At 40.6% G+C, this 25,527-nt stretch overlaps 1 protein-coding gene across 1 annotated transcript in view; it reads right to left on the bottom strand.

Annotated features, from left to right (window-relative positions):
* MDGA2 (MAM domain containing glycosylphosphatidylinositol anchor 2) overlaps window positions 1-25,527 on the bottom strand; it is a 4,933,289-nt gene that overhangs the window by 1,793,858 nt on the left and 3,113,904 nt on the right. The window lies entirely within an intron of this gene.

Below are 25,527 nucleotides of genomic sequence, written 5' to 3'. Positions count from 1 at the left end.
AGATGATTTTATTGATTACAACTTCTGTATACCTAATCATGTATTTTTCATCTCTCTGCACGTCATCAACTATTGTAACTATACAACAATTACAAGCATTCAGACAAAAAAAAACAGCTTTATTCACATTAATCAAATTTTTACGGGTGACAATTAAAATGTATATATTAACTCAATGAATAAACAAATAAAATAAAAGCCAAACTTCAATCAGCCAGTTGAAAAATGGCATTATCTACAAAATGGAACTAAAACTCAAGAGTTAAACTTAGTAACACTAAACTAATTTAAACATACAAATAAAAAAGTCAGGCTTATAAAACATACTTTTTCTTCTTTTACAGCAAACACTTTCATCTAACAACATACTTCTTCAGACTGTGGCAAGACTTAAACAGAAGTTCCTTACATACAGTAAAAAAAAGGCACTGCGTTTTCTCTGTAACTGACATGCTGACCAGAAATCCTGCTGCTGATATAGCCATCCTGTATTCAAGTTATTGGTGTTCAGTGGATATAATAACCTACAGCAATTGGTTATTCCAGCTGTGGACACAGCACTGCATGCTTCTTTGAGTCCACAGTGAATTTGCTGCAGCTACACATATCTACAGCTGCTCTGGCCACCCGGCTGCGTAAACCTTGGCTTTTTAGAGGAGTGTCACTGTAGAAGTGACACTCCAACCCCGTGTGCAAAAAATGGAAAATAGGGGTTGTAGCTGGATGGATGGATAGACATTTATTGACAGGTGTTCAGCCATGAGTCCTCAACTATAATCCTGAGTCAACCTGATGGATGAAAACACAAAGTGAAAAAATATCTGCTTTACAAAAGTAGTAGAACCATGGAAAGTAAGTGTGTGTGTGTGTGTGTGTGTGTGTGGGGGGGATTATTAAACAAATTCAGTCAGTTTAATCAGCTTCCATTTAGTTTTCAAAATTCATTCATGTTGTTGTTTCTCTTTTCCCAGTTAGGGGTCGTCACAGCAGAACTCCGGTCCGCTAATGATTGGCAGTCAATTTTTATGGTGCTGAGTTGCCAGCCCGACACCCAACCTTCAGCGAAGGAACACCCATTAACACATGTCTTTCGGAGGCCACTCGACTGCGGGGAAGACATGCAGGCTCTACACAGAAGGCACTCCAGCCGAGAATCGAACAGGAGAAACCTCTTGCTGTGAGGCAACAATGCTACCGCTGTACCACCGTGGCTTGAATTCATTCATATATCTTGCAAATGTCTATTCACAGTGTGATAAGTGTAATCTGACAAAAGCTATGTTTTAACAGTCCTGTGACCACTTCTCAACATCATTTAATGGCAGATACTGCCTGAATAATCTTACATGTGATGATCTGCTTATATATAATGCAAAGCATTTCCATTTCTTAATGCTTTTCATGATAACCTGCAATGTGTCAGGGATATTAGCTCATATTCATGCAAACTAAACTTCACACCCCAAGTTTGTCAAACATAATTGATAGAAACTGAGAATTCCTCTCATTCAATTAAGGAAATAGTAATTTGCATGTCAAATCTTTCTACCATGTGTCTTTTTAATGTGGGATGCAAATTGTGAGAGCAAAACAAATGTGCTTTTAATGCTTCTACTTTTTTCCCATGTGCCAATCATGCCCCGGGGTGAAAATGTGACTCATATTCTTGCATTTACTTCACTTTGTGATCACTAATGTGCTCCAGTTCTCACAGACTAACTTGACAGCATTTTATTTCATCCAGGCACATTGTTTGATGTGGCATCGGCCTGATGTATACCTCTAAGAAATGCATTTTTTGTCTCTCTTCTATTTTCCTTTTACTAGTCTCACAGAGTTGAATGATATTTTAATTGTAATGTCACTGATATTTCCATGTGATGAGTGAATGAGATGACATGTTATCGCAACTTCTAAAACTGAAGAAATACGTCTGTGGGCACTGAAGAGCAAACAGATGGATTTCTGTATACAACAAATATCTGCACAACCCTGTTTAGTTGGCATGAGATGAATAACAAAATGTGTATACTTTAATTGTTTTACTCATTAGAAAACATATGCAGTAAGGTAAAATATAATTTGCATTTTAAAATGTAATCACCCCAGATGACCATGAGGAAGTAGTGAAAAACTATATTGCAGAAGACAGAAATCTCATTTTAATGAAAGTATGCACACTTTCACTTTCACATGCACGGGAAAGGTAGGGCATAGGTAGGTCTGCCTGGTAAGCCATCACTGGGACAAAGAGTACCCCCTGCTTTTTTGGGATTTTGGACTGGTTTATAACATAGGAAAGTGTAAGCAGAAGCAGACACTATGCTCTCAAAGGGAAAAAGTGCTGAAAGTAATGCTTGGGTTAGGCAAGTCCAATGGGGGTGGGTGGGTTGGTACACCACCTGGAAAGGAAGGGCAGTCCAAAAATTTGTACAGATAGCTACTCTGTTGTTGCATGAACTACTGGTGATACATTCAGATTTACTGCTTATGATCATCATAAGGTTGCTATGGATGTTTTTGGTCTATTTTGTTATTAGTGGATCAGGGACGACTTATTTCTAGCTTGGTGTCAGCATTCAGTGCGATATGTAATTTGATTACTGTACATAGCTGTTATTGTGCATATAGTTTGTCTGTGGTTCATTACAATGATTCATTGTTGGCTTGTTCATGTGAGTTGGCTGATGAACTTCAATTAAAACAAACGTCCACTCCTGTGGGAGATTAGGGGCAGTTATACTGGCAGCTTGGTCCTTTTACTCTTCTTTCTGTCTCCTTGATACGTAACGGTTCATTGCTTTGCGCTTGTTTGTGAGATTTTTCTGTGTGCATTAAATACTTTTTGAATGCTTCTTTATGGTTGTAAATGAATGACTGACACTGCATGATGTGTTCATTATATAACTGATTTATTGATTTCACTGTAAAACAAAACTTGTGAGTAAGGATACAAAGTGGGAGCAAGAAATTAAAGCATAAAATATATATAATCGGTCATCTGGATGTGGTTCATTCCGCTTCAGCTTTTGAATTATTATTGACTGCCAATTCTGCTTGTTTGTGCCTGATCACATTACAATCCATCAAGATATTGGAATATGTGAACAGATACTGGAAAATTGTAAGAGTTAACTGATGCCGGAGGTCTTTAGTAATACTGACATTCTTGGAAAATGATAATGCACACACTGACAATATTAACATAACAAGTAAAGCAACACTGGACTATGAAGAAAATATAGACATTATCAACGAGTCTTAAAATGCCATAAGGGAGTTTTATCTGGAAGGATTTTGTGGAATCATTCTTTATGTGTTGAAAAGCAAACTGCATCTATTTCATTTATTTGCTTTTTTATTTCATTTTAAACTGGCAAGCAGACTGGACCAGAAGATTCCATTTTTAGCCAAAATCTAATTATAGTAACATGAAATGCTGAACATATATTAATATGTGAGGGTGGCCTAATGGTTAAGGTGTTTACCTTACAAACACAAGGTGCAGGGTTTGAGTCTCACAAGGGATAATTGGCTAAGCTTAAAATGGCTCACAAAGGCAGTTAGCTTAGTACTAATCTATGAACCTATACCTCTTTGCCTACAGAGCTGGAGGGAGGTCACTTAGATTGTTTGGGTTGGGAGGGTGGCCTAATGATTAAGGTGTTTGCCTTACAAACACAAGGTACAGGGTTTGAATCTCACAGGGGATAACTGGCTAGGCTTAAAATGGCTCGCAAGGGCAGTTAGCCTAGTACTAACCTAGTTGCACTTAATTTAATTTAATTTAGCATGAAGAAGAATTAGTACTGCTACTGGTATGCAGACCTGCAAGATGTTTAAAGTCCATACATGATATTAATGAAACAATTACAATAACAAGGAAAACAACAGTATGTAATACAAGCAATTAACATACGTTGAACGGAGAGCAAGCATGCTATCTAAAGTTATCAAATACTAACTGTTCCTCCTCAAGAGCTCCATCTACTAGTGTTAGGATGATCTTCACTCAGAACAGTGACAATAACGGCTGTGAAAAGCAACTTTTAAGGTGCCATTCCAAGAAACCAGTTTTGGTGGTGCATAGTAAATTGTTGCCATCAGCTAGAATTAGTTCAGTTTTTTGTTGTTTTTTTACCATTTTGTTTTACAAAGTGGAGTGGCTTATGATAACATGTAGTCCGTATGAGCATTCACTAAACAAACACTAATGACTTTGGCACTTCCTTTTTCTAGTACAGTTAGCACACCAGATATTCAGTAAATGGGGTAAATGAAACTAGAATTCAACAAAACGCAAATATCTATCGGACTGTTTGACTTTGAAAATCACAAAATGTGACTTTTTTTGCCATCTGCCCGAGATTTCAGCCAGGGCTTGAAATGGTTGGTTGCTAATAGAAAGATACCTTTTTGCATCTGTTGAACCCATTGTGCATTTATCAGGTATAAATAACTAGGCAAATGTCTCTTCTGTGTTTCTTGTCAAAAAATAGATCATTTTATTACTTCATTATTTGTTCATCTGTTTCTTACAGAGGGAGAAAAATACTGAATTCTGATGTGAAGTCCTCTGAAATACACCACCTTATTTCTTTTAATCCACAGCAGAACCACACCATTTGAATAACAGTACGTTCAACAATCAGACCCTGTCAGAAAAGATGTCCTGTGCAAGACCCCAAAATTCAAATGACACAGCCCTCTTGCTTATTCTACAGTGATTGTTTTTTGGGTTGGCATGTAAACGGCAAGCTCGCCCTCTACTAAAAAATATGGTACCTCCTGAACCCTTATCTAAATACTTCCATTACTTAGCAGTACTGACTATGCCAGAAAAGTTGTATATTCCTCTATCTTCAGCTGTCTCTCTGACTTTTTAAGTTGCTTTTTTTTTGCCATGTAGCATTTTTTACTACTGTCTGATTCTCACAAATCTGAGTCTTTTTTAAAGCACTGATTCTGAAACACACTTCAAGCACTGCTGCCTAGAATGCCTGAAGTATTTTATTGTTATTGTTTACACTACAAGTGGTTTAGACAACCCATCCTTTTATTTTTCATTTACTGGCCAGATGGTAATTAAATGACAAAAGCAGGCAGAAACAATTAGAAGCTGTGGCTTGTACTATAAGACCTGCATAATTACGTATACATTTTGGTTTCTTGAAGAACATTGTATGAATATCTTGCTTGACACTTCAAAACATTTCCTCTTTCTCTTGGTAAAGAAAATTTTATTTATGCTGAGAAAGCTCTGATAAGCAATTATTCAATACAGAACAGCTTAAGTCTGCACAAAAAAGGGAAACAAATGTATGCTTGTTAAATTCAGCTATAAAATAATTTAAAAGTTTAAAAGATACATTAACATGTTTCATGAAAATCAAAAAGGCTGAAAAGAAGGCAATATATAAAGGTGTAGACTGGTTTCTGACTGAAGAACAGAAGAAGGTTTTGGCAATATAAACTGTTCATTTTCATTATAATGAAAATACACTATGGAAGAGAAATGGGTCTATTTGATATGATTGAAATTTCATTTGATTGAGACCATACTACCGAATTTTCAAAATACTGAAAACTCATTTGACTGAATCTCATTATACTGAATTGTAAGCCAAAGACCTGATGTGGGTTTCCCTTCTCCTGTAACTTGCTTGTGATAAAAAGAATTACTGTAATTTATAGTGCTGACTGTCAGAATACTGATAAGTCATGTATAAAGTAGTGTTGCAGTGTTTCTAAATGTGGGTATGTCTGTTTACATTTTTATTTCAAGTGATATGGGGGATGTTTTGTGCGTTCCCAGCAGTAGTGGCAGTGTGTAGACTATTGTAAGGTAAGTAAAAGGTACATGCCCTTTTCCCCATTGTAGTGCGATCCTGGAGTTAGTATATATAGTTAAGGGGGATATGGGGGCACAGCCCCTCACACTGGGAGGTATGGGGGAACGTACCCCCCCCACCTAGTTTGGTTTTATATTGTCTGTTTTTTGTTAAGGGGGTACATAAGTAGTTTTTAAATTCTGGAAAGAGTTAGTCATTGGTGTTGTAAGTGTGCATGTCTATGGTTAACAAGTTAGTATTTTAAACTTTAGCATTGTAAGGTTTCAGTATTATGAGTTTCAGTCAAGTGAGTTTTCAGTATTTTGAAAATTAGCTATTTTGGTCTTTGTCAAATGAAAGTCAGTCAAATGAAATTTCAGTCATGTGAAGTAGACCCAGGAGAAACATACCTATTAGTGTAAAACTGAAGAAATCCAAAGCTATATTGCTAAATCTATGAAGAAAGCTTAAATTTGGAGTATTAGGTGTCAGGGAATTGCCTGTTTAAAACCAGAGGGAGACGTCTGTGGATTAATATGCACTGATTTTTCTTTTCTACCAAGACAGCTGTTTGCACATTGTCTAAAGTACTGACTACAAGGCAACATGACAGTCATGTTCATTCTGTCCCTTGCTGGCACATTGTCATTTATTGTGCCAGTAATTTAGGTTTCACCATGGATGATGCTATGAGTCATACAAATCAAGATACTGTCTAACCATTATAACTATGCATTGGATGCCAGCATTGCTCAGTCATGATCTTCAGTGGGCTCAAATGAGTAACTCTGTACTCCCATTGTGAAAAACGTACTCCACCCCAAGGATTAGTGTATTAAAGAGATCCCTACTGAAACCATGGTACTTGAAATGTCAAGTGCTGACATGCCAAAAAACACAAAGTTTGGAAATACAGAAGAAGACTGAATCTCAAACATTGCTCTTCTTGTTTAAACTTTTCTTTTCAGGGGAAAGCTCCCCGTACCTCTAATGTGGGGAGGGCAAGCCACCCCCACCCCTGAACATACATATATATCTGTATGTATGTATGTATGTATATATATATATATATATATATATATATATATATATATATATATATATATAGATATATCATCTTCTTTTGGCTACTCCTGTTAGGGGTCGCCACAGTAGATCACCTGTTTCCATTTCTTCCTGTCCTATGCATCTTGCTCTGTCACACCAACCACCTGCATGTCCTCTCTCACCACATCCATAAACCTTATCTTAGGCCTTCCTCTTTTCCTGTTACCTGGTAGCTTCATCCTTAGCAACTTTTTCCCAATATACTCAGCATCCCTCCTCAGCACATGTCCAAACCAATGTAATCGTGCCTCTCTGGCTTTGTCTCCAAATCTTCCAACCTGGGCTGACCCTCTAATATACTTATTCCTAATCCTGTCCACCCTCGTCACACCCAGTGCAAATCTTAACATCTTTAATTCTGCCACATCCAGCTCAAACTCCTGCCTTTTTGTCAATGCCACTGTCTCCAACCCATATAACATAGCTGGTCTCATTACCCTCTTGTAGGCCTTCCCTTTCACTCTTACAGGTACTCGTCTGTCACAAATCACTCCTGATACTCTTCTCCACCCACTCCATCCTTCTACATACACACACACACACACACACACACACACACACACACACACACACACACACACACACACACACAAGCTCCAAACCTGAGCTGATAATTGTTCTTGGAGTGCCTGGCTATAGCCACAGCTTTATCTCTCTGTTCCAGTGGAGCTACTTTATTGCTATCTATTTATCCAAACTGCTAATGTTGTTCTCATTGGAATGGCACTTAGTAATAAAGCAATAACTCTCACCCCGTGACTTGGGTTTAGTGAATGACTTGAGCAATGGAAGAACTGAAGGGGACAGGATGCAAATGTTAAGAATGTGCTAGAATGCCTCTACTGGGGGATTGTTAATGCATGTCAGGGAGCCTCCCTGGGGAGTTGCTCTAGTTGCAGCCCCACTAATTACCAATATCAGCTAACCTGAGACTTCTAAATCAAAGGAGGAGTGACTATTCTCAGCTTCTCCCACCTTAATAAGCTTCTTCCTTCATCATTAGACGTGAGCCTAGCAACAGTGTAGGGGGATCTCATGTTTGTAACTTTTATTTAAGAATGAATCTTTAAGGTTACAGTTCAGGACAACAAAATGAAAATCTCACAGCCAAGTGGAAATAAAAATCTCAAATGATATATTTCAGTTTATAGAAATTGCTGTACACAATGAAAACATTAAAGAGCAGTATCTGAAAAGAACATTTTATTTTGCTGTCTTATTGAATAATTTAAATAAACAGAATAAAACTGCATGTAACCCCAGTTCCACTACATTTAGAAGAATTGCTTTGCTAGAGCATATCTAAAGTTCTTTAAAGACAAAGCAGAATTTGAACCAACTAATAAAGGTTTGACTCTTCTGTGATGATGAGCATACACAAGACTCACTGTTATGTATTACAACTCCCTTTTCAACACTGGTTAGTTAAATGTTTTTAATGGATTCTTGGGCATACCAGGACTGATATTTGTATGCTGTCATTAACATTTTCTCATTTCTGTGTGACTTAGTGTTACTATTTTTAGCAAAGGGGCTGGGTTACCTGAAATATCCATCACATGTAGTACTGGAAAGGGACTCATCAGACTGTTAAAATCATTGAATGTTTTCCTTTTGTTTTCTTTGAGTACCCAGTGCTCCTAGACCCAGCCGGCTGCCTTCTCTCCCTCATGGTGCTATCGCTTTCAAACTACATCCTGAAAGGCTTGCAATACTAAAAGGACGCCATCCTGCAGAATCCCAAACTGAAAATTTATTTTGAATAGTCCCACTACAAAATAAAGTTTGCTAAGGTGCTATCCCCTTCAAACTACATCCTGAAAGGCAATGCTAGAAGGACGCCACCCTGCAGAATCCCAAACTGAAAATTTCTTTTGAATAGTCCAACTACAAAATAAAGTTTGCTAAGGTTAATACATTTTCACTCTAGTGTATTATTACATGCTGAACTGGGTTTATAGCACTAATAAGCTGTCCCTTACATTTAATCTAATCCCCAAAACCTTTTAAATATTGGCTATATTACTGTAGCTTACACCAAGTGACTCCTGGTGGCTACAAACCAAACATGTCCTCCTCTAACCAAAAATTGGGTTATACACACTACAAATACAGATTCTAAGCTCATAAAGATAGTGTTTCTAACCCCTAAAACTCTAAAAACGTTTTACATTACAAACCTAAGAAATAAAAATCTTAATTTAAACCCCTATTCTACTTACCTTACAATTACAGGATCTAAAAATCCTGTGGTCTGGCTAGGTCTATCACATCTAAATCCCCGCCCCCTGCATAGCTACATATGCGAGGTTTCATATCCAACTACTGGAGCCGCCATTTTCAAACACCCAGTGCTCCTAGACCCAGTCAGCTGCTTTCTCTCCCTCGTGGTATGCAATCTGTGATCTTGGTCATTTAACTGAAACTGCAACTATCCTTTGCTGTATACTAGCCTTATGTTAAACACTGATTTTTTTAACTAGTCGCAAAGTACTTTATATTGCCTAGGAAATGGATATTACTTGTGCTTAGTGATCTACATGTTTCAGTTTTGTCTGCTGGCTTGCTACCTTGGCATCTACTCATGTTAATGACTATCTAGATAATCGGCACCAATTTAAAAGCTATAAGAGTGCTGTAATGTGTTTTGCTAGATAACGGCTACAATTTAAAAGCTACAGTGTGTTGTAATGTGTCTACTGAGCTAGTATTTATCTGCATGGCACTGGCTATCCTGAATGAATGCAGCTTCACATGAAGTGTTCTTGCGTGCTATGAAGTATTTTGCTAGATATCTGCACCAATTTATACTAAAGTGTGACGAAATGTGTTAGCGAAGCTAGTAGTTTACTGTTTGCCTATCTTGAACAGTATAGCTTTGTTTCAAGTGCTCTTGTTTGTCGTTTTTGCATTGGAAACTGCCTTAAGACTGAACTGTATAACTATTACCTAGATCACCACAAACAGTATAAGATAAATGAATATCTCCGTTCCTGTAATTTCAAATGTTGTACCTTAGTTAATGAAGTGTTGAATGGAGATAACTGTATGTATGACTGCCTGACTCCCTTAAAACAAAAACGCTACCCTACTATTCCATTTTTTTAGAAAATGCTTTGTGGTAACTAATGTGCACTGCCCAAGTTAGTTTTAGCCATACGTTTATTTCTGTTCAGTGTTAGCTTAATTGTAAACAGTATACTTTTGGTAATACCTGCTGCCTAAGAATATGATATATGATTCCTGTAGTCTTTTGAGCCAGTGACTTATGCTTTTTCTAATTTAATCTCATCCCCAGGTGTTATTCCCTTTAAACTACATCCTGAAAGGCTTGCAATACTAGAATGATGCCACCCTGCAGAATCCCAAACTGAAAATTTCTTTTGAATAGTCCCACTACAAAATAAAGTTTGCTAAGGTTAATACATTTAAATTTACTTTAGTGTATTATTATATGCTGAACTGGGTCTACCGCACTAATAAGCTGTCCCTTACATTTAATCTAATCCCCTAAACCTTTTAAATATCGACTATATCCCTGTAGCTTACACCAAGTGACTCCTGGTGGCTACAAACCAAACATGTCCTCCTCTAACACAAAAATTGGGTTATACATGCTACAAATATAGATTCTAAGCTCATAGAGATAGTGTTTCTAACCCCTAAAACTCTAAAAACGTTTTACATTACAAACCTAAGAAATAAAAATCTTACTCTAAACCCCTATTCTACTTACCTTACAGTTACAGGCTATAAGAATCCTGTGGTCTGGCTATATATTTATATAGCTAAATTTATAGCTACAAAACCACACCCCAACTATCTAAACCAATTAGCTGTATTTACCTCATTAATAATTCCACCCCTCCCTCTACTACCTCTTTCATCATTCTTATTCTTCCTGGTGATAATCCAACTAAGAAATATAGTCACTGTAACCCACAAACTCACCACCCTATACAATGTTACTATTTTCATTGCTACCCATTATATTTATTTCATATCTCCTCACCTTCTATGAAAACCAGTACTATCTAGGATTTCACCACCCAAAATGCCAAAACACCACCACAATATTATCTAATATGACAATTCACCTAACAAGCTGCCCTATGTCTAACCCCTTAAACTGTACAAACTATCAACCTACTACTGCCAGATACATTAGCTTTAAATCCAAACACTACCAAAAACGAATAAATAAATTCCTGAAACTTATTATTAGTTTACACTATAACCTCACAATGGATGGTGACATCCACCCAAACTCTGGTCCATCCACTCTTGATTAAACTACCTCCTGTACTAGTAACCCCACCAATAAACTTTCAATCAATAGGCCCCTTAACTCTCTCCTGGCCTGTCACCTAAACACTAAAAGTATAAATAACAATGTACATGAACTGCATGCACTCCTGGCTGTTCACTTCCCCAACATACTCTGTATAACCAAAACCTGGCTAAAACCAGCAACTTCAGACAATGAAGTGCTACCACCTGGGTATAACATACTCAGGCTAGATCATGCCACCAGAAAGGGAGGCAGGGTAGCTGTACTCAGTAAATCTACACTAAATGTTACTAGTGATACTATACAGCCACCCCAAGTTAATAACACAGAGATCCTTTCTACCAAATTGCAAATTAATAAAAATAAATGTATATATATTATCTGCATGTACATTCCCCCAGGGAGCAACTTCACTACCCTAGAAGATATCCTCCACTGGTTATCTTGTACCTATCCCCAAGAAACCATAGTACTTGGAGATTTTAACATAGACTGGAACACCTGTTCTTCAGCATCTCTGACCACCCATGTAAACTTATATGTGTTCACACAGATCATATCCACCCCTACCAGGATAGGTAAACCTAAGCATAAAAAAAAGTATACTAGATTGGATACTTATCAATAGTCCTGCCCAATTGTACATGTCAGAGACCCTCCCTGATGATCTAAGTAATCACTTTCCTACCTATATAATTAAACATAAAGCCGTTAACCCCCACCAGGCCACCCTCAGAACAGTAAAAAACAATAAGAACTTTAACTCTGCCAAATTCCAAGATGAAATCAACTCATGCAATTGGTCAGTCCTAAAACAGCTGCCCTTAGAGGAAGCTGTTACTTACCTTAATATCAAATTCCTTGCTATCCTAGATTCTCATGCTCCTGCTCGCACCATTAGAACAAAAACAAAAGCTGCACCATGGCTTTCTAAGGACTCCAAATCAAAAATCACCAGCAGAAACAAAGCAGTGACTTTATGAAATATTATAAAAGCCCCCCCCCCCAAGATCAAATTAAATATCAGCAGCTAAGGAATGAGACAAAAAAATCCATTTTACTAGATAAAAAAAACTACTACTGCAGTCTTCAACAAAAAAATCAAAACAACCCTCAGAAGTTCTGGGCAGGTATAAATAAACTATTACACCCAGGACAAACCACCACTCCAACCGCCACAGCCTCTATTGATAAACCACCTGTGGAAGTCTCAAACACCTTCAATACTTTCTTCACTGAGACTAACCAAGCCCTAGTGAGCCAGCTACCTCCAAGCTGCCCTGGCTCAGAGTCCGCCACTCCCAACTCTCCTTTAGCTTCCAACCGGTTGCTACATCACTTATCCATGCCCTAATAAAAAAAATTAAAACTCACCACACTATGAGCCGATCTTCTCCCCGCTAAGTATCAACAAAAATCTGCCAGTGCCATAGCATACCCCATCACCATACTAATTTATCAAACCATAACAGAAGCCACCAGCCCCTTCATCTGGAAAATATCCCATGTGATACTAGTCCACAAAGGCGGAAGCTCCACTGAACTGTCTAATTTCAGACCAATAGCTATACTGTCACCATCTGGAGCACCTTCTATGTGGAGTCTACATGTCCTCCCCACAATGGAGTGGCATTCAAAAGACATGCGTGAATGGGCATGCCTTAGTTGAAGGTTGGGCGTCGGGCTGGCACATCACTACCATAAAAATCTACTGCCAATCATTAGCAGACCGGAGTTCCGCTGTGGCGACCCCTAGCCAGAAAATGCCGAAAGAAGAAGAAGAAGAAAAAGCTATACTGTCAACTCTGGCTAAAATCATGGAAAAATGTATACATAGACAACTGCTACACCACAAATGTATCCACAGACAACTGCTACACCAAAAACATATCCACAAACAACTGCTACACCACTTAATTCAGAACAGTCTCTTGGCCAACTCTCAGCATGGCTTCAGGCCTCATCACAGTGCCACTTCAGCCCTCCTAGCCTTCTCTAATGCCATAAACTATAATCGTAACAATAATAAATTATCCTCAGCCCTCTCCTTGGATCTCTCCAAGGCTTTTGATATGGTCAGTCACCAGCTACTAATCCACACCCTGAAAAATATTTGCTTAGATAATAAAGCTCTTCAATTGTTCCAATGTTATCTGAGTGACAGACAACAGGCCGTCTGCAGAACAAACTATCTACCCTCCTACCTAATACCCTGGGAGTCCCCCAGGGTTCTATACTAGGACCTCTTCTGTTTTCTATTTTCATTAATGACCTCTACATGGTCATCTCAAATCATAACTGTATTCAATATGCAGATGACTCCACTGTAATTTACTCTGCTACATCCCAGTCAGATCTGCGGACATCAACCCAGAAAACTTTTAACATAGTTGAAAACTGGCTTTCAGATCGTTTTCTGATCTTAAATCCCAATAAAACAAAGTTGCTACTTTTCTCGCCTACTCGCAGTTCCACTGCATTATCCTTTTCCATAAAATCTAACAATGGCACCACAATCTCCCCAGATACCTATACAAAACTTCTAGGCATTATCATAGATAATAATCTTAAATTTGATATGCATGTCAACCAAACTATCAAAACCATCAATAAATAACTTGGGTCACTATACAAGATTAAACCCTTCCTAACCCCACTAGCTAGATCTGCCACTGCATGCTCTCATCTACTCTCGACTCTTCTCTACGCATCCCCTCTACTCACCAACTTAAGCAAAACTAATCTTAACAAACTCTCTAGCTGCTACAATCACATTGCCAGATTTGCCATTGGGATACCCTTCAGGACACACCACTGTAACAACCTAAACTATCTTGGGTGGTTAGAACTGTCCAGCCTAATTCAGTACAACCAACTTATAGTGGCACATAAAGTACTTAACCAACCTGACAATACACCTGCACTTAAAAACATTATTAACCCTTACACAATCTCAGACCTCTTCGCTCTTCCAATAGATTGCTAGTTCAAACTGTCAAAACTAGTAATTCAGCTGGTGTCTCTCTGTTTGCCAACTCTGTAGGTAGAACTTGGAACTCTCTCCTCACTGACATCACCCTAGAATCCACCCTGAGTCAATTTAAGAAAAGACTCAAACAGCATATGAAACTAAACTGGCTATGTCTTTGTACCAAGCCTGACAAGCTCTCTCCTTATGATGGAGTCTAATACTTTTATTGCAATTCAGATGTGTAGCAAATTCTAGGTCTTTTACCTTGTGAATTCTTAAACTTTGGAAATTGTATAACTTGCTTATATAAAGAATTTGTAAACAATGTTCAAAATGAATCATGTAATTTCTTTCTGTTTGTACCTTGGAGCTTTTCTCCCCGGGACTCTGCTGAAAATGGACCTGTATCCAGTCAGACTATCCCTGTCAACAAATGTAAAATAAGTAAATAAATACATATTTTTCAATGTAATGAATAAAAACAAAATACTTATGTCAGTGTTGTCCATCTGAATACAAGAGAAGCTTATAAAACATTCCCCTGGATTTATGAAGCCCTGTAGAGCATGCAGGATTGGTCTAAGAGATATTTTTGGCAATATGGCCGACGTGCGATCCAGGAACGAGCTCCCAGAACGTGCATGTGAGCTCTTAGACTAATCTTGCGCAGACCGAGCTCCTGTATGCAAATTACCCTCATTTGCAGGTGAAAACCATGCAAATGAGGGTAATTTGTGATCCAGGAAGCTGGCAGCTGGCAGTGCAGGACGAGTGCAGTCTGCAGAAATGTACTCACTTAATAACCGAGTACATTACTGCAAACTACAAAACGGAGCAATGACAGCTCCAAATAAAGGCTGCATATTATTGAGGAAGCATGCTAATTGCCAAGTAGAAGGCCATTGACATTGCAAACTGTTTAAAAAATAAAAAAAACAACTTTTTTTTTCACCGATCTCGGCTGTTTAAGCATAGGGCAGCAGCACGCAAATGGGATCCGGGGGGGGGGGATAATAAATTAAACCTAAAATAAGCATTCTAACTAAAAGCAGTATTCTGCCATGCAAGTCAATGGCAGGCATAAGACAACCTGGCCAGTGAGTAATGGTTGCAAAGGGGGGAGGCTCAGTGTGGGACATATAACTATGCATTAGCAGGCAATCCTATGCAAATGAGGGGAAGGATAGTAAATCCCAGTTTTCCTCAGCATGTGAGTCAGGTCCCAACAGTGTAAGAGTATGAATAGCTGGGTGCAAGACTAGGATATAGGTGACATCATGGAGGTGTGTGTCAGGCATACTGTAAGTGGATTGGAGCCCTGTGGCTCCGGATTGCTCCTAGCTTAGCACAGCTAAGCTAGGGGTGTGTCTAAACCTGCCTAGCACTCTTTGCACAGTGTAAGTGGGTGTACACGCCATGCACTGGGTTTTACATGAAGAAAAAGAAAGTGAAACTGGGAAGTAGCAGCTCTGTGCACATTTGAGCTCTCTGTTTGCGTGGGTACACACGGGCTTAAACAGGGAGGCAATGGGAAGGGAAACCAGCAGTAGGAAGGTAATCAAGGAGAACTAGCTTAGCTGGCAGGTGAAATGTATCAGAATCAGCCAATTACACAGACAGCAGACAAGCCCAGCCCAGAACACCACGATAAACTAAACAAACACCTTCCCCTCTGGTTTTTCAACACTATACCACTGATGTATACAAACGGGGAAATTTTTACAAATAAACCTACAAAATAAGAAGGGCTGCAGCAGGCAACATAAAACAACATGTGCAAGAGGCTGAGGATGGTGAGGATGTGAATGCTGCCGAACAACCCACATTGAGAAGATGGAGAAGATTGTACAGACCCAGGGTAACCAACCAGGGGCTACATGAACTGGAGATAGTGGAGTGCTATAGGGTGGACAGAGACCTCCTACATCAAATTGTTGAGCTGTGCCGGCCACATCTGACACACCAAACTGGCCGAGGGGAACCCATCCCAGTGGATACCAAGGTATGTGTAGGTCTAGGTATACTAGCCACAGGTATCTCCCAAAGCACAACTGGGGATATCATGAGAATCTCACAGCCATCAGCATCCAGAGTATTCCACCAGTTCCTGGATGCCATGTCAGCACATGCCAGTCAGCACGTATATTTCCTCAACAAATGTGAGGTGCTGACCAGCAATATGAGTCCCTTTCACCAAATAGCAGAATACCCTGGGGTAGTGGGTGCTACAGACTGCATGCACATAGGCATCAAAGCACCACCCGGTGAGCAGGGTAGGACCTAGATCAACCGCAGTGGTATCCACTCCATCAACTGCCAGGTTGTATGTGATGCCCAGGGCATTATAATGAATGTGTGTGCTGGCTGCCCTGGCAGCTATGACGATTCACACATATGGCATCTGATGCAGCTGTACCACAGATTTGCCAATGTGGACATCCCCTACGGTCACGTAGTGGGGGATGCTGGGTACCCACTGGAGCTGTGGCTGATGACACCCATCAGAAATGCACACACACCTGAACAACAATGCCATAATGAGGCACAAGCACAGGCCAGACATATAATAGAGTGTGTGTTTGGGATGCTCAATTCACAGTTCCGGTGTCTGGACACATCCGGTGGAGCCTTGCAGTACTCACCAGCTACATGTACCCAAATTGTTATGGTATGTGCTATGCTACACAATATGATCCTGTGGAAACAGCTACAGCAGGAGCAGCATGGGGCAGGGCCACACAGCCCCCCACCAATGCCAAGGCCTGTACAGACACAGAGTGACTCAGAGGAGGAACAACCTGAGCCTGCCCCAGTAGGCAGAAGGAGGTGTGCCCAGTATGCCCTGGCCTTGGCAAAGAGGCAACGCATAGCATATGCACTGACACAGTAGGAAACCAGGGAATGACACCTCTCTCTGACTCGCACAGACAGTAAAAGGGATGCCAAACATGACACTGCCTGTGCTCAACCATATATAGGGAGTGCACTATGTGCATCTGACATAGGCAGGCCTCCAGCACCATCCTCAAGTCTGGCACACCCTCAAGGTAAGTCAATCAACCTACCAATTGCCAAATGGAGTAAAATGGGTTGTTACCTGTAGCTATGGTATGGATATGAGCATGCAAGGGAAATGGATGGCCCAATGTTATGGCAGCAGGCAGTAGACACCGATAATGGCACCATGACATCTATAACACATACTGGAGTCACCACAGTAGCCAGTACTACACAGGGTGACAAAACCCACTGCAGGAAATGGGCTGAGCGACATGTGTGTCCATAAGACCCACACATGCCAGTCAGGAAGGTTCACATACCCAACAATAGTCTCAGCCAGCAGGGCAGCTGTAGTCAAACACAAACAAATGTTGTACTATGGCCTCAGAATGAGCCCTATGGGTAACCCCTCTCCCAGGCCTATACAGACAGACTACAGCAGGCCAGGCAGTTGGATGTAAGTTGTGAAGGCTAGGAAGTCAGAAACTAATATGTAGGTAATTAAAACTAAGATCTGTAGTACACTGGTATGCCTCTAGCCAGCACGATAGGTAAGACTACAGACTGAAATGGAGTAACTGACATACCAGTACAGTCCTAGCAAATGTGTACAAGTGTCAGGTGTGCCCCTCCATCCTATGTACACTTATAGTAACAGTCAGGAGTGCCCCACTACTCCTGTGTAGAAATGTAGAAACAGTCAGGTGTCCCCCCCCCCCGCAATGCAGAAATGTAGCAACAGTCAATGCCAAATGACCGATGGATACCCTGCAGACACAGCATGCTACATGTCAGTGTACAACACAAAGGTCAGCACAGCAGTACAAACTACCTGGACTTGATCCACACATGCAATACAGATGGCCATACTGGGCATGCTCACACACTTAGAGGAATGAAGGCAATGTCAGTCAACAACATACTGAAAGGTCATGCTGGGCACGGTCACACACTTAAAGACATGAAGGCTATGTCTGCAAACACCAGTGGATCAGACATATCTGGCAGTCACAGTTCTTAGTGCAGACATATGTCAGAATGCACCACTCCTGCCATTCACACACAGTGGATAGGAATACAGACACATATGTAAGGACACCACACTGTAATAAGCAAAAGGTAGACGGACAAAGATGTGTGGAAGAGGCTGACCGTGACAAGGAGCCATCCAGGCCTGTCCCACCCAGCACACAGCCAAAGGGTCTCAAACACATGAGGTGCAGATGTCACTCACTGCAGATACTAGCCACCAGTATCTGTCAGCATTACAGACTATGTGGTGCATGTGCCAGCTGTGCAACATGACTGTACAAGTAAGTAGTCATCTAGTAGCTGTATACATGTACCTGACATATGACATATGACCTTGTGTGTGCCCGCATGTGGCATGTCAACCCCTACATGAATGGGTTATTGCCCATGCACACACCACCCTCCCCATAGCAGTATTATGATAAGCCTGCTGAGTTCATCCATACATCTTTGGCAGAGCTGTAGCTCAGTAATCTCCATGGCACATCCTATAACAGTGTACTGCTGTAGTGATAAAGTAGTTAGGTAGTAGTTCTAACCCCACACCTGGCGATTGTGTGAATATGTGTGTGTGTGTGTGTGTGTGTGTGTGTGTGTGTGTGTGTGTGTGTGTGTGTGTGTGTGTGTGTGTGTATGTGTGTGTGTGTGTGTGTGTGTGTGTGTGTGTGTGTGTGTGACTGAGTAGAGAACAATGCTTTTTACGCTACTCACACTCCATACAATTCATATATTCAACTTTGGCAAGGCTGCTGATGTCACTCACCTAGAAATACACCTCTGGAAAGAATATAGGTTCATAGGTATGTACTAGGCTATCTGTCCAAGGGTATTTATAAGCCTAGCCAGAGTCTGTCAGCTTTTACCACCCCATTGATTAATTAACTGAGCCTCTGTCAAGAAGAAGCAATGAAGTGATCCCAGGGGTCTATTTTCTGTTACCCATCCACTCATCAAAGTTTCTCTCGAAGAGTGTTAGTGAGGGGCTCTGCCTAATGTAGTTAGAAATTTTGTTCCAAAGCATGGGGAGTCTCTGTGTCAGGAATCTATTCCTCCAGCATGTTCTATTTATTGTTGTGGTGAGGTTTAGCTCACTAGAGTTAGTGGCTAGCAGTGACTTGGATTTCTTTAGGTGGAGCATGTCCATCAATTCTGAGTTGGACATGGCCTTGTAAGTCAGGCAGAGATCACCTCTGAGTAAGTGATATGTCACTGAGTACAGCCGGAGTTTTTCCAGTCAGGCTGCATAGGACATATGTTTGAGGCCAGTAATCCTCTTGGTGAGGTACTTTTGTGGTTCTTTTAGCTGTTGGAAGTGTCTTGCGAGGTACATCCCAAATGGGGCATTTTACTCTATGATGGGTCTGATTATTGACGAGTAGAGGGGCACTATAACCTCATTATTTCTAGATGCAAACCCTTTAGTAATTAGATGGGCTACATAGAAGGATTTCCTAACTACTTTGGCAATATGATTGTCAAAGGAGAGATTACTATCTACCTGAGTCCCAGATCACTTATTACCTCTTCTGTATTAAGGGGACTACCACCTATGTGGTAATTCATGGGCGTTTTGTTTTTCCCAAATGGGATGACTATGCATTTTTGGCCCTTAGCTTGAGACCATGACTTTGACACCAGGTGTCCATCTCAGTAAGGCCCTTTTGCAGAATGTCCATGTCAGCCGGAGAACCAATTATGGCTCCCAGATTGCAGTCATCAGCAAACATGGTTAGCCACAGTCCTCCTGTGTTTGCCTGTATTTCTGAGAAATATATGCCAAACAGTAGATGTCCCAGGACCAAGCCTTGTGGGACACCACTTGTGACTGGTTTAGAGTCAGACCTGGAGCCCGCTATTCTTATTGTGTGAGTTCTGTCTGTGACCTAGGGGTTTATGTTCAGGCTGGTGAGTTTTTCTACAATTCCTGAGTGGGGGATGGTGTCAAAAGCCTTAGCAAGTTCAAGGTAGGCTGTGTGAACCACCTTCCCTTCATCTATGGCCTTAGTGACTGTCTCAAAGAATCAACCAGGTTTAGTAGGCATGATCTGCCCTTAACAAAGCCGAACTGGGTCGGGTCAAGTTTTTGGAAGTTCCCAATGTCTTTGTTAATGAGTTCCATGATGATGCACTCCATAGCCTTGCAGACCAGGCTAGTCAGGCTTATGGGGCGATAGTTACCAGGGTCAGTTGTGGCCCCTCCTTTGTGGAGTGGAATAACCACTGCTGTGCACCATTCTATGGGCAGGTAGCCTGTGGCGAGGCTAAGGTTGAACAGTGTGTTTAGGTGGGGGGTTAGTTCATTCTGTAGTTTGTGTAAGATGCAGCCTGGGACACCATCTAGCCCCACTGATGCTGTGCTTTTGGCTTTTGAAAGGGCTGTTTTCACCTGTGCATCTGTGATTTCTGGGACACTACACTTTTCCGGTACTGTTGTGGGCCCTTTTGGGGGCGAGAGGGGGGTGAAGTTTGCACTGAATCTATCTGTCAGGATGTTGGCAATATCAGTAGGTTCAGTATATTTTGTACTATTTTGCACTAGCTCAGAGCATATCTGCAAGTTGCCACTTAGATTCTTGACATAGCCAAAGAAGGCTTTGTGGTTATCTTTCAAATCCTTGGCTATTTTTCTTTCAGAGTTAGACTTGGATGATTTTATGAGGGACAGTAGTTTCTTACTGATACTGATCAGGGATTTCTTTCCTTCTTGGGATTTGCTTTTTTTCTGAACTAGTTTCCTCCTTCTATTGTATAGCCTGTTTATAGTAGGGGTCCACCAGTCTGGTTTCCTTCTCTTAAGGTGAAGTTTGCTATAGAAAAGTTTTTCACTGTGGTTTCCTTGGTTGGGGTGGTAGTGTAAGGACATCCAGAATGATTAGTTTATGGTCTGATCTAACCAGTGGCAGGTTGACCTCAGGTGCAGAACACCTGTCGCCCATGCTGGTGATGACCAGGTCCAATATGTTTTCACCTCTGGTAGGGGAGTTTACCAGCTGATCCCGGGCATTTGAGTTGATACATTCCAAGAAGCGCTGAACCTGGGAGTTTGTACTTGAGTAGTTTTCCCAGTTAACAGTAGGGTAATTGAAATCACCCAATATTAGGGTGTTCAGTAGAACCTTCATGTTTTCCAGTGTCTCCAGAAAGGCAGAATGGTGGTCCTGTGTCATGGAGGGTGATCTGTAGCAGGCCACAAATTGCATTGCAGATTTGCCCGATGTTAGTTGCACATGGATGATCTCAGAGGTATCATGCTGCATCACCAATCTGGAGGTGTAGGTATCCTTGATGAGTAGCATACCCCTCATTTTTTTATTTGTGCTATTTACGGAGGTGGGTTTGACTTTTGAGCCTTACCTAAAAAAGGCACTATGTGGGCAGCAGGAGCCTTGGCCAGTATTCGAAAGCCTAGGGGTGACAGGTGCAAGCCATCTCTTGTGAAGCAACGAGGCTTGTCAAGCATGTCATCCAAGGCGGACAGACACTGGATCCCCTTTGAATGACACCAGAAGCTTAGCCATTTCTTGAAATTAGTCATTTTTTCTTTATACTGCGGTATCATTCTTGGTGAGGGCAGGGTGCTCCTCAGGGTCAGGGTCATACCCGCCTGGGCTACATGATTAGAGAGCTCTTCCATGTCTCTTTTTATGTAGCCCAGGGAGGTACATCTCAAGTCATTCACACCAACATGACCAATGACAGAGTCATATTTGTACTTGTTCTGGAGTGACCTGAGTGCTTGTGTTATGTAGCGGATTCTGGCTCCCGAAAGGCAGCTAACAGTATCCTTCTCCTTGTCCAGCCTAGTGAGTGGGGCGTCAGTGTGCCTGACTATAGAGTCACCTATTACTAGTGTGTTAGGTATGTTATTTTGCCTTAAGGGCTGTGATTGTGTGGCACACTGATTTTGTGTTTTATGTGTTGTCTGGTTTGTGACAGGAGGTGCAGGTTTTTGGATGTCTGCTTTGAGGTCTCTGATGCTCTTGCAGGTTTTTTTAGAGCCTCCAAGTATGATTTCATGTATTTATGTGTATTTTTTGCCAGTGCTGGTTTAGTATGTCTATATGAGGCTGAAGGTGTGGTGCAAGTGTTAACCGTCTCCATATGATTGCCTGTTCCAGTCTTGGGTGGAGAGAGCTTAGCCTCCATTTTAGCTATATAATTGCATCTCTCACATATGTTAATGTTTTGTGGTAGGAGGAGGGGGTTGTCTGTGTACATGAGGCAGTTGTAACATTGCCTCAGGTTACCCAGGTTCACCAGCTGGACTGGAGGGTATACCTAAAATTGCCCTTTGGTCATGCCTGAATAGTAGGGTGAGCTGCTTATTCGCTTGGTTGGTGAGGGTGAATAATGAGCCTTGCCCTGCTGGGCAATCAAATATCGGGGTATATTAGTGCTTGCTATTAGGTCTGAGCAAGTGCTGGACTGTAGGATGTTTTTTAAGTGCTCAGGGTGAGAATTAGACTACTTTCAAGGGAAAAACTGAATAGGAGACTTGGTGGAGCGGGGAATAATTTAGCCCTAGCTAACTGGCGCTGTCCGGACGTGCAAAACCATACAAATGCAGTTTTTACAGCAGGGAAATGAAAGAGATAGAAATTAACCCAAAATTACCTATAAATTACTAACGTCTGGTATGGAACCACTCCTCCAGGGAGAGACGGCTGCTCAAAGCTCCCTCTCCCACAGGTGAACAGAGAAACCTCCTTCTATCCAAGTAAAGTATGGGCAACTCAGAAACTTGTAACACAGCCCTGAATTCAGCACTAGCCTGAAAACTGGGCTATGCTAGCTTAGAAAGGCGGGAAACAAGGATTTTTTTTTTTAAAAGATAAGGCAAAAACAGTAAAAAGTACACTTAAAACAGCTTTAAATGACTACAAACAGTAAAAAATACACTTAAAACAACAGATTTAGATGACTACAAGCAATTAGAGAAGGCTTTTAAAGAAATTACTCAATTAACCAGTAAGAAAATCTCAAAACTGAGCCCTGTTCCTGTAGTCTTCAGTCAGACAAGTTCTAACTACACTCCTGCCACTGGGGTTCAGAGGAACCTTCTCCAAAAAAGAAGGCCTGGATAAGTGCTCAGGTTATACAAGCAAAGCTAGATTCAGCAGGCCTGGATCTAGTCTTTGCTACAGCAAACAAGGTGCACCAGTTTCAGTAAAAAACAGTTCAAATATGCAGGCACTATAAGCCTTTAACCAGAAATTCCCAGCTCAGAAGGGTAGTGTCCAGCCTCTCCTCTGACAAGAGTGCAGATCACAAAGCTTCTAATGTAAAATAACTGGCCTGAAGCCCAAGTGCTTAAACCAGAACTAATACACTTTTAGAATAACAGACACTGAGCCTTCAATCAGCAGTTCCCAACTTAGAAGGATGTGAAGTACCTGTCCTGCCACAACAGTGCAGACCACAAACCTTCTTAATGTAAAACAACTGGTCTGAAGCCCAAGTGCTTAAACCGAAAGGCTTAGAATGATAGTTACAGCAAGCAGTAATAAATACAACTGAGTACTTTTAAGATGACGGAAAAGGAAAATAAAGTAATAAAGAAGGAAGAAACACAAATACAGTAAAGGCAGATTCATTTTTTTTTTTTGGTGAGCAAAACAGACGGGCTCAGGAGTATCCAAATGCAAATTTAGAAGAGAGGTGGGCAGTTTCAAAGCCACCAAGATTAACACCAAAACAAAAGCAAGGAGTGTGGATGGGGAACTAACTGAAAAACAGAGCCACAACTTCCAGCTAGATAGTATTCAATGCTACACAAATAAATCAATTTAAATGCTGTATTATTTGAAAAAAGTGCAGATAAAGATTTACTTAAACTCACTTATATGTCCAGCTGATTGCAGGTAGATCTTAGCCAGCCAAAGCTCAGAGTTTAAGCAGAAACTAATCCAAAATTTACCACTTATATAAGGCAGAAACCAAATATCAATTAAGTGAAACTACTCCCACTTATCACTGGCTATGCAGGAATTCTAACAAGCACTAAATTCTAAAAAGCATTAACTGAAAAAAAAACAGACACACAACTTCCAGCTACTCAGTATTCAATGCAACACAAATACATCAATTTAAATGCTGTATTATTTGAAAAAAGTGCAGATAAAGATTTACTTAAACTCACTTATATGTCCAGATGATTGCAGGTAGATCTTAGCCAGCCAAAGCTCAGAGTTTAAGCAGAAACTAATCCAAAATTTACCACTTATATAAGGCAGAAACCAAATATCAATGAAGTGAAACTACTCCCACTTATCACTGGCTATGCAGGAATTCTAACAAGCACTACATTCTAAAAAGCATTAACTGAAAAAAAAACAGACACACAACTTCCAGCTACTCAGTATTCAATGCAACACAAATAAATCAATTTAAATGCTGTATTATTTGAAAAAAGTGCAGATAAAGATTTACTTAAACTCACTTATATGTCCAGCTGATTGCAGGTAGATCTTAGCCAGCCAAAGCTCAGAGTTTAAGCAGAAACTAATCCAAAATTTACCACTTATATAAGGCAGAAACCAAATATCAATGAAGTGAAACTACTCCCACTTATCACTGGCTATGCAGGAATTCTAACAAGCACTACATTCTAAAAAGCATTAACTGAAAAAAACAGACACACAACTTCCAGCTACTCAGTATTCAATGCAACACAAATAAATCAATTTAAATGCTGTATTATTTGAAAAAAATGCAGATAAAGATTTACTTAAATTCACTTATACATCCAGTTGATTGCAGGTAGGTCTTAGCTGGCCAAAGCTCAGAGTTTATAGCCCAGTAATCTCTGTAGTGCATCCTGCTACTGTGTACTGCTGTAGTATGATAAAGTAGTTAGGTAGGTGTTCTATCCCCAGACTTGGCAACTGTGTGTGTGTGTGTGTGTGTGTGTGTGTGTGTGTGTGTGTGTCTGACTGAGTAGAGAGCAATGTTTTTTAGGCTACTCATACTCCGTACAAATCATATACTCAACTTTGGCAAGGCTACTGACGTCACCCACCTAGAAATACACCTCTGGGAAGGTTGTAGCTCAGTAATCTCTGTAGCGCATCCTGTAGCTACGTACAGCTCTAGTGTGATTTAGAACTGTGGTAGGGTTCCATCTCCACCCATGGCAGTTCTGAATGTTTTGTGTGTGTTCCAATGTCTGTGTATGGAGCAATGCATTATAGGCTACTCACTCGCAGTACATTTCAAATGCCCTACTTTGGCAATCCTGTTGATGTCATTCATTGTGAAATACAACATTGTGGAAAAAGTTCTGTAGTAATCCATGT

This window comes from Protopterus annectens, chromosome 6.part0 (assembly GCF_019279795.1).
Source record: "Protopterus annectens isolate FY-2018-M chromosome 6.part0, PAN1.0, whole genome shotgun sequence".
Classification (NCBI taxonomy): domain Eukaryota; kingdom Metazoa; phylum Chordata; order Ceratodontiformes; family Protopteridae; genus Protopterus; species Protopterus annectens.
This window is presented reverse-complemented; position numbering and strand designations above follow the sequence as displayed.